At 36.3% G+C, this 9,437-nt stretch overlaps 1 long non-coding RNA gene across 2 annotated transcripts in view; it reads left to right on the forward strand.

The window, feature by feature from the left end:
- The window catches only part of LOC119507361, a 42,102-nt gene extending 33,044 nt beyond the window's left edge, over nucleotides 1-9,058 (forward strand). For both annotated transcript variants that reach the window (XR_005211217.1, XR_005211216.1), the window contains exons 3-4: nucleotides 8,059-8,188; nucleotides 8,531-9,058. This is a non-coding gene — a long non-coding RNA (uncharacterized LOC119507361). The remainder of the gene's footprint in view (nucleotides 1-8,058; nucleotides 8,189-8,530) is intronic.
- The last annotated feature ends 379 nt before the right edge of the window (nucleotides 9,059-9,437 follow it).

Raw genomic sequence — 9,437 nt, forward strand, 5'->3', positions numbered from 1 at the left:
ACAAAACACCTGAAAGCCTACACGCAAAGGAGCAGATGGAGAAAAGAATGAAAAAATATGAGCAACGTCTCCAGGAACTTAAAGATGAAACAAAGTACAAGAATCTACGTATCATTGGTGTCCCAGAAGGAGAAGAGAAGGGAAAAGGGGCAGAGGCAATAATAGAGGAAATAATCAATGAAAATTTCCTATCTCTTATGAAAGACATAAAATTACAGATCCAAGAAGCGCAACGTACTCCAAACAGAATAGATCTGAATAGGCCTATGCCAATACACTTAATAATCAGATTATCAAATGTCAAAGACAAAGAGAGAATCCTGAAAGCAGCAAGAGAAAAGCAATCCATCACATACAAAGGAAGCTTAATAAGACTATGTGCAGATCTCTCAGCAGAAACCATGGAGGTAAGAAGGAAGTGGTGTGATACATTTAAGATACTGAAAGAGAAAAACCGCCAACCAAGAATCCTATATCCAGCAAAGCTGTCCTTCAAAGATGAGGGAGAGCTCAAAATATTTTCCGATAAACAGACAATGAGAGACTTTGTGAACAACACACCTGCCCTACAGGAAATACTAAAGGGAACACTGCAGAGTGATACGAGAAGACAGGAGTGTGTGGTTTGGAACACAATTTTGGGAGATGGTAGCACAGCAATGTAGTGCACTGAACAAAGATAGTTATGTATATGGTTGAGAGAGGAAGATTGGGAGCATATGAGACACCAGAAGAAAGGAGGAAAGATAAAGACTGGGACTGTGTAACTTGGTGAAATCTAGAGTGTTCAACAATTGTGAAAAAATGTACAAATATGTTCTTTTACAAGGGAGAACAAGCAAATGTCCACCTTGCAAGGTGTTAAAAATGGGGAGGCATTGGGGGAGGGATGCAATCAATGTAAACTAGAGACTGTAACTAACAGAATCATTGTATTATGCTTCCTTTAATGTAACAAAGGCGATATACCAAGGTAAATGCAGATAGGAGGGGGGGATAGGGAAGGCGTGTTGGACACTTGACATTGGTGGTGTTGTCTGACTCTTTGCCCTACTTTGATTTGGGGTTGCTTTTCCTTTTGCTACTTCCTGGCTGTCATTTTTTTTCCTCTTTCTTTTCTCTCTTTATCTTCTTTGACGCTCCCTCCTGCCTTGTGGAAGAAATGTAGATATCCTTATATAGATAGTGGTGAAGGTGGTGAACACATAAATATGTGACCATACAGACAACCATCAATTGTTTACTTAGGATGGAATGTATGGGGTGTGAGCAAAACCATCTTAAAAAAAAAAAAAGGTGGTTGATGTCAAAACCACAAGGGCAATATACTGAGTGAAATAAGCCAGACACGTAAGGACAAATATTGCAGGGTCTCACTGATAGGAACTAACTATAATGTGTAAACTCATAGACATGAAATATAAGGTACCAAGATATAGGACGAGGCTTAAGAATGGGGAGTGGTTGCTTAGTATGAGCAGAATGTTCAACTAGGATGAACTTAAATGTTTGGAAATGAACAGAGCTGTCGGTAGCAAGATGTGAGAACAACTAACAGTGCTGAATGGCACGTGAATGAGGTGGAAACGAGAAGCTTAGAGTCATGTATGTCACCAGAAGGAAGGTTGGAGGTCAAAAGATGGGAATGTATAAAACTGAATCCTATGGTGGGCAGTGTCCATGATTAACTGTACAAATATTAGAAAACTCTTCCATGAACCAGAACAAATGTATAACAATACAACTAGAAGTTAATAATAGAGGGGCATATAGGGAAGAAATATATACCTATTGCAAACTATATACTACCGTTTGTAGTATTTCAACATTCTTTCATAAACAGTAACAAATGTACTATACCAACACTATGAGTCAACAATTGAGGGGGGTTGGTTAGGGATATGGGAGGATTCGAGTTTCCTTTTCTTTTCCTTTTTTTTTTTTTTTTCCATCTTTCACTTTATTTCTTGTCTGGAGTAATGAAAAGGTTCTAAAAATTGAACAAAAATTAAGTGTGGTGATAGATGCACAGCTGTATGAGGGTACCCAGGGGCAAGTGATTGTACACTTTGGATCCTTGGATAATTGTATGGTATCTGAACAATCCCAGTTAAAAAAAAAAAAATTAAAGAACCCCCCCCCCCAAAAAAAAAAAATTGGGTTCTAAGGAGGGAAATGTTTTTCCCAGTGGATCCTTATGCTAAGGTTATATGACAACTTCATTATACACACGATTCTTACTAAAATAGAAAATGAAAGTACCCCTGAGTATCCAAAGTACAAGAATTCAGAGGCCATCTGGCAATCAATTATTCCTAGACAATTATCCCTTTTTACAGTAATCATATTCTCCAAATTATCTGGGTGACAATAATAGAACTTTCAAATTGTTAAAGGAAAATCAATTTATTTCTATTCCTTTAAATTATATAAATTGATTAAAATAATCTTCAACAGATTATCTTGCAAAAATGTTAGTACAGAAATTTTGTACCTAGGGTACACAAATGTGATGTAATTCACCGCTCCAGGAGTTGTCTCATACAGAATTAGGAGCCAGTAACAGGCACAGAACTCATAACTGGTTGGAATTCACCTCATCCCTTTTGTAAGGACTAAAAAGTCTTTTTTTTTTTTTTTGCCTTGGAGATATGAAACTCACTTTGCAGTAGCCATCTTAACTTAGATTATTATAAACAATTTAATATTTAATAATAACACAAACCACTTATTCCCAAAATGTTATAAGAAAAATGAAAAAAAAGATAGACATTTTATTGAATGTCTAATTTTTCAAAGAATATAACTGGATATAATTAATTAGTTCTGATCAATAGTTTTTAAATGAGTGGCACATACCATGCCACAGTGCCAAATGCAGGTGCTAAACAATAGATAAAATACATTCTTGTATTAAAGAAACACAGTCCACTTGGAGGAAAATTTGTAAACAGAATATTAGAATATGTAGTCATAATATCAGAAAGGACTACAACGAGATCCAAATTAATTCCCTCACTCTGTCTTGCTGTGTCTCATCTCTCTCATTGCCTCCTCTCTCTTTGTAAATACATATATATATATGTGTATGTTTATACATATGCACATGTGTACACACATATTTATTAATAATAGAATAATATATTAATGGGGAAATAGAGTAATTTTTAGATTCTCAAATTAACAAAGTATCTTAATTTGCCAGAGCTGCTACAGCAAATATCACATACTAGTTGTCTTAAACAACAAAAATGTATTGTCTTTGTTCTGGAGGCTAGAAGTTCCAGAATCAAGGTATCAGGAGGCCATGTTTTCTCCAAAGTCTGTAGAATTCTGATGGTGGCTTGCCTGAAATCCATAACTCAATCTCTACCTTTATCACATGACCATCTGTGATCCCCTCCTGTCTCCTCCTCATTACTACTGCTTATAATGACTCTAGTCATATTCGTTTAAGGTCCACAGTGATTCAGGAAGGTCTCATATTAATAGGAACTTCAAAGTCCCCATTTACAAATGAATTCACACTCACAATACAAGGGTTAGGAATTGACATGTCCTTGTGGGGTACATGATTCAATTCATAACAGTCTGCCCTCTGGACACCCAGAAGGACATTTTTCCCATTTGCAAAACCCATTCACCCCATCCCAGTATCTCAAATGCCTTAAGCCATTTCCGTAACAACTCTAAGTCCAAAATATCATCAAAATCAGTTATAGATCTGGTCTATCTTGGGGAAAATTTTCTCTCCATCTGTGGACTTATGAAACTTAGAAAATAAGTTATCTGCATCCAAAGTAAAGTTATGGGGCAGGAATAGGGTAGACATTCTGATTCTATTAGGGATAAGTTGAAAGGGAAAAAGGAATAACGGTTCCAAAGGAAATCTGAAACCCAGCAGAGAAATTTCCATTAGAATTCAAGGTCTGAGAGTAATAGGTGGCTTGATGCTTTGTCCTTGAACAGCTTGAGAGGCAGACCCACCCTCTCTGAACACGAGGGTAGTGGTTACACTCTCCCTGAACATGGGTGGAGGCCCCACTCTCTCCAAATGCTGCGGTGAACCCACCCACTCCAAATGCCAGGGCAGGCTTACCCCTCCAAAATCTGGGGCTGGCCTATTCCTTCCAAACACTGTGGCAGTGGCCCCTTCCTTGGTCTAAGAAGCTCTCTTCAGCCTAGACATCTGCTTCAATGGTTTTCCCCTTGAAGTCATTCTTTCATTTCATGCCATCTCTGTCCCTTTCAGTCTAGGCTGCGCTGGCAGAATTTCTTCTGGTATAAAATTCTCAAAAACTTTGTTAGTCTTCTTTGAAATTCAAGGGGGTCCAAGCCAACAGACAAAGGGATCTTCCACAGATTCATCCTCAACAACTTTATCTCTATTCCTGACTTACTCTGACATGGTTGATTGAATTCATGAGTCATATACCTAATCTCTTTAACTAATGGTTGTTCAGCCACAATCTTGCAACAAGCCCTGTTCTCTGGGGACTCACCTCTAAGAAAATCAGAGAAAGCCCTGTTAGGGCCACTTCTGGTCCTAGTCTCAAAGCATACTTTTCTCAACCTATTTGGATAGGTTGAGAATTTTTTAAATCATCAATGACTTGTTCCTTTGTGCTTAGTGGTTCATTCCCTAGTTTGTCTCTTTCCTCTCATATTTTACTATTAGAAGCCAGAAGTAACTAGGCTATGCTTTCCACACTGTGCTTGGAAATCTTCTCAGCTAAATATCCAAGATCGTTGTTTACAAGTTACACTTTCAATCCAATGCTAGTACATAATTCAGCCAAGTCCTCTGCAAGTGTATCACAAAGATCACCTTTCCTCCAGTTTCCAATAACACATTCATCATTTCCTTCAAAGACTTCATTGGAAGCATCTTAACATCCATATTTCTACCAAAAATTCTATTCATGATGATATATACTCTCTAAGAAAATAGAAACTTTCTCTACAACTTTCCTCACTTCCTTCTGAGCCATCACCAGAATTGCCTTTAATGTTTCTACATATTTCCACAATAGTCTTTCTGGGGAATTTAGACATTTTCTATAAAGCACCTCAAAATTCTTCCAGCCTCTACTCATTTCTTAGTTCCAAAGCCACTTGCACATTTTTAGGTGTTTGTCAAACAACAGCCCATTCATGGTACTTAAAACCTCTTTAGTTTGCCAGGGTTGCTATAACAAAGACCACAGACTAGTTGGATTAAACAATAATTTATTGTCTCAGAGTTTTGGAGGCTAGAAGTCTGAAATCAACGTGTTGACACACCATGCTTTCTCTGAAGTCTATAGTGTTTTGTTGGTGGCTTGATGGGAACCCATAACTCAATCTCTATCTCCACTACATGGCCATCTGTCTCCTTCTGTACCTCCTTACTGCCATGGCTTATAAAGACTCCAGTCAAATTGCATTAAGACTTTGACTTCATTTTAATAGGTTTTCTGAAGATCCTATTTTCAGGCAGGATAAATTAATTCACACCCAGTATCAGGGGTTAGGACTTGAATACATTTTTGTGGGGAGCATGATTCAATCTGTAACACCATGTAAATAGCATTCAATTTCCTATCCCTTAAGTTGCAGTGAGAGAAATCCATAACAAGTCTTAGTGAAGATTCATAGTTCAGGTTGAAAAGCAGGGAATTAAGCTTTATCGTCTTACCTAAGAGTAAGTTATTTGTTCTGTGAATTCTCCCTTTACTGATTTCAGACATATATTGGCATAAACCTCTATTAGACATTTGAGAGAATTTCTCCTCCTCCTTGGTTAGATTGCTAACACTTTTTTGCATACTAATGGTAAAGGGTACACGTCTTACATTTGACCAGAATGTCTTGGATTCCCCAGAGGTGACTATCCATAGCTCCTTATAATTACACTGAGCTTTCTTAGGCAATGGCTATAGATGTCAAGGTCCTCCTGACCCAGTAATTTCTTTCATTGTGTCATTATAACTGAAAGTTCAGATTTATAAACCTGAAGGCAAAATAGGTGACCTTTATGTTGAAGGTGTCTGCACTACTTAAGCTGAGGTCATTTCTGAGATCACTAATGTATGTGAGTCACAGCAAGCCTCAAGTATAGATTTACTTTATGGCAAGCTATACTTGATAGAGATTTTTATGACTTAGATCCTTTAAAATCTATTTAACAGTTATATAACCTATATACAAGGATGGCGGAAATGAGTTTAAAGCATTTTCCTTCTAGCAAAACCATAGAGGAGAAAGCAGTCCCTTTAGTCACTTTGAGTTTATTTAGAACTCTACAGGTATGCTTGTAATGATAGAAATGGCACTTTTTGTGGCATTTATTTTATTGAAAAATATGTGATGAAAATAAATTTTGGAACTAAAATCTTTCAAACATATTCTTTCTTAGTAAGCACACATTGTACTTTTCCAGTTAGGCTGAAGGTATACAGTTCTCAATCTAGAAGAACAGTGTAGGAAATTGCAATGGATTAGAAGAGATTTATAGGATGAGCTCACTTTAAAAGGAGTCAGGTTTATGAGTTTTCTTGAGAGATGGAGTGCTTCCCTTATTTACTCAGAGGGGCAAAAACAATCAAACGTTCCCCAATACTAGACCAAGATCACCAATGGGAAAATAGGAGCTGTAGTAAAGAGGCACTTTGCTGCATCAAATAAAATGTTTATATATGATGAAAAAATTATGTCTTAGGAGATGAAATTAGAAGCCCTTAGGGATCCAGAAATAAATGCTCTAGAAATTGAATACCATATAACGTAGAACTTTAGCCTTTGTTCACAGAAAGGTATCTTGCAGCAGCATTTTTATTAAAACTTACACTAAAATTTATGTTCTAAATATGAAATGTAATAAATGCTATATATGGATATGTCTCAAAATAATATGTCTTATTTTCCTAGGACTCATTTATGACCATTTTTTCTCTAGTGGAAAATCAGATATATGCATTCCTGAGTAGCATAAAGTAGAAATACTTAAAAATAAAGGTATCATTTTATAAACATATTTTCAGAGCCACATGCAAGTTAGTTCTGATCCACAGGATGGATACATCCTGTTAATATTGCTGTTTACATGACTTACTGGGGGGAAAATATGCCTTACATGGACTTTAAAAACAAAATTTTAGTTCCAAAATCCATTTCTTACCAGATGCCTGAGGCTATAGGGTCATTGATTTAGACTCTAGAGGAATGAGTTTACTTAGCCATTAAAAAGTAGCCCACTGACCCGACTCCCAGGGGTGTAAATCTCCCTGGCAACGCAGAGAATGACTCCCGGGGATGAATGTGGACCCGGCATTGTGGGACTGAGAGTATCTTCTTGACCAAAAGGGGGATGCAAAATGAGACGAAATAGTTTCAGTGGCTGAGAGATTCCAAATGGAGTCGAGAGGTCACTCTGGTGGACATTCTTATACACTATATAGATAACACCTCTTAGGCTTTAATGTATTGGAATAGCTAGAAGTAAATACCTGAAACTACCAAACTCCAACCCAGCAGTCTGGACTCCTGAGGACAATTATATAATAATGTAGATTACAAGGGGTGACAGTGTGATTGTGAAGACCTTGTGGATCACACCCCCTTTATCTAGTGTATGGATGAGTAGAAAAATGGGGATAAAAACTAAAGGACAAATGGGGTGGGATGGGGGGATGATTTGGGTGTTCTTTTTTCACTTTTATTTTTTATTCTTGTTCTGGTTCTTTCTGATGTAAGGAAAATGTTCAGAGATAGATTGTGGTGATGAACGTATAACTATGTTATCATACTGTGGACAGTGGATTGCATATCATGGATGATTGTATGGTGTGTGAATGTATTTCAATAAAACTGAATTTAATAAAAAAAAAAAGTTTTAAAAGGAAAAAAAAAAAAGTAGCCCACTATCAGCTGCCTACCCCAAAATATGTTGGCGTGAGAGCCTCTACAAAGAAAAGTTCTATGCAAATTCAGATACTGTATATATTGAAAAAAGTGTTTCATATTTGTTAAAGTATATTTGTATTTGAAAATTAATTTAACTTACTATTTTCTTAGCAGATACCTTTGCCGCAACACAGACAATGGCACTGCTTATTGCTGCAAATTTATTTTATAAAGCAAATTGAATGCACTCCAAATTGTGTTATAGCAATGGAAACAGAAGCAGAAAGTAGTGACAACAATCCAGGTGATTCTAATTAAGAAATATTGGAAAGAACTCTTCTTTTGAATTCCTTAAAGAACTATGCCATAAATGGAATTTTTACTCTACATGTTGCCTATATCCCTTTTTGTGTATTGATACAGAATAGAATTATATAGATGTAGCAATATGGCTTTCAAAGACTATGGAAGATCTGTCTTCATTCCACATGAATAGTTGCCCACTAATTACTTCCAATCCTCCAAATTTCTCTTGATTCCACGCCATAAAATACCACCTTCCCCAAATTCATTGCGGTTACCTGATTTGTAGCCTATGGTATCTCTTACATGAACTGCTGCAATAAATTTGAAAATTTCTTTTCAGACTCTGGCCTATCTCTCCTTTTATTCATCCTCAGAGTTGTAAGAGTGATCATTTAAAATGTAACTCTTCTCACAAAGGACTTTGAAGAAAAAGTTTAATGGCCCTATTTCAAGTACCTCAAGCATGTGAGTATATTTCCAGCCTTCAGAAGAAAATGCTGATTTGTATACTGTGTGTTAGTCACATGAATTGCTTTTTCAACACACATGCTTTCTTTTATTCGTGTTCTTTACCAGAATGACCTTTTCCATTTCACTACCAAGTGAAATCCGTCTCATCATCTAAGACCAGTTTTATCGTAACATTCTCTTCTAAGTTCTCACTAACTCCCTCTCCCTGCAGCAAATTTCATCTTCTGGATCTGATATTGGACTTATACACTGACTTATTTAGAACCAATTAGTATATCATTCTGTCACACTAAAGTATGAGGAGATGTAAACCCATTTCCATTTCTGCTTTGTGAGTGTTTTGCAATCATGGCCTATGTGTTATGTATTCATCTGTGTAATCCTAACCCTTAGCAAAGTATAGTCAGTGCTCAATAAAATTTTAATTGTATTCTTTTTTTGCCAATCTTTCTTAGTGAATCGATATGCAATTAGGCAGAAATGCTGTAAGTAAAACTATAAAATATTTTTAAGGTCTACTTAAAAATACATAAAGGTTGGGTATTTCTTCAGTGATTTTACTTTAATTTTTAAATTAACTGTAGTGTTTATAATGTAATAAAACAGGGAGGATTTTAAAAACACTTGTCTAAAGTTTTCAAATAATTTAAAGAACACTATCAAGTGTTATTTAGACAAATATATCGGCTACTTAAATATAGGTATTAATGACGGAACTGTGCTCCCTAAAGAGATGTATGTTGAGCTTCTTATCCCCAGTACTTCAGAATGTGAAC

Source organism: Choloepus didactylus, chromosome 12 (assembly GCF_015220235.1).
Source record: "Choloepus didactylus isolate mChoDid1 chromosome 12, mChoDid1.pri, whole genome shotgun sequence".
Lineage (NCBI taxonomy): Eukaryota > Metazoa > Chordata > Mammalia > Pilosa > Megalonychidae > Choloepus > Choloepus didactylus.